This window comes from Phytophthora infestans, genomic scaffold (assembly GCF_000142945.1).
Source record: "Phytophthora infestans T30-4 supercont1.82 genomic scaffold, whole genome shotgun sequence".
Lineage (NCBI taxonomy): Eukaryota > Oomycota > Peronosporomycetes > Peronosporales > Peronosporaceae > Phytophthora > Phytophthora infestans.
In genome coordinates this window covers 351,007-351,467 of record NW_003303677.1, presented here as the reverse complement: position 1 = coordinate 351,467, position 461 = coordinate 351,007, and the positions used below count along the sequence as shown (strand labels likewise).

Below are 461 nucleotides of genomic sequence, written 5' to 3'. Positions count from 1 at the left end.
GAACCAGTGACCCTTCGAGCTGCAATCGAACGCTCTACCACTGAGCTACCCGCGAGCCGAACCATGCGTACCCCGTTGCCCAATTCACATACCAAACGCAGAATAGGGTCAAGCGGCAGGTGTGGCTGTTTGCCGCGCATCCGCTCGTTTGATGAGTGAACGCCGCATATTACACTGCACCTGTCAGCCCCCACCATGATAATTGCGGACCTTTTCGTCCGAAAACGCACCCCGGCGGCTGACGTGCATTCGGTACACATTCATAGCAAAAACGAATCACATAGGTGAGCATAGGCACGAGAGGCAGGGACGAGATTTTGACGCTACTCCGCATGTTTGTGGCGCGAAGGCCGAATATATCACTGCGCCTGTCGGCCTTGTCCTGGTGACAGTGAACAGTTTCGTCTGGAAACTAAACATGGCTGCTGACGTGGATTCGGCCCCATTCGTAGCAAAAACGA

The 461-nt window shown here is 54.4% G+C and overlaps 1 non-coding gene across 1 annotated transcript; it reads right to left on the bottom strand.

Moving 5' to 3' along the window:
- Positions 1 to 53, bottom strand: PITG_30204. Its single transcript has one exon. It is a non-coding gene; the product is annotated as a tRNA-Cys (tRNA).
- Positions 54 to 461: the final 408 nt, after the last annotated feature.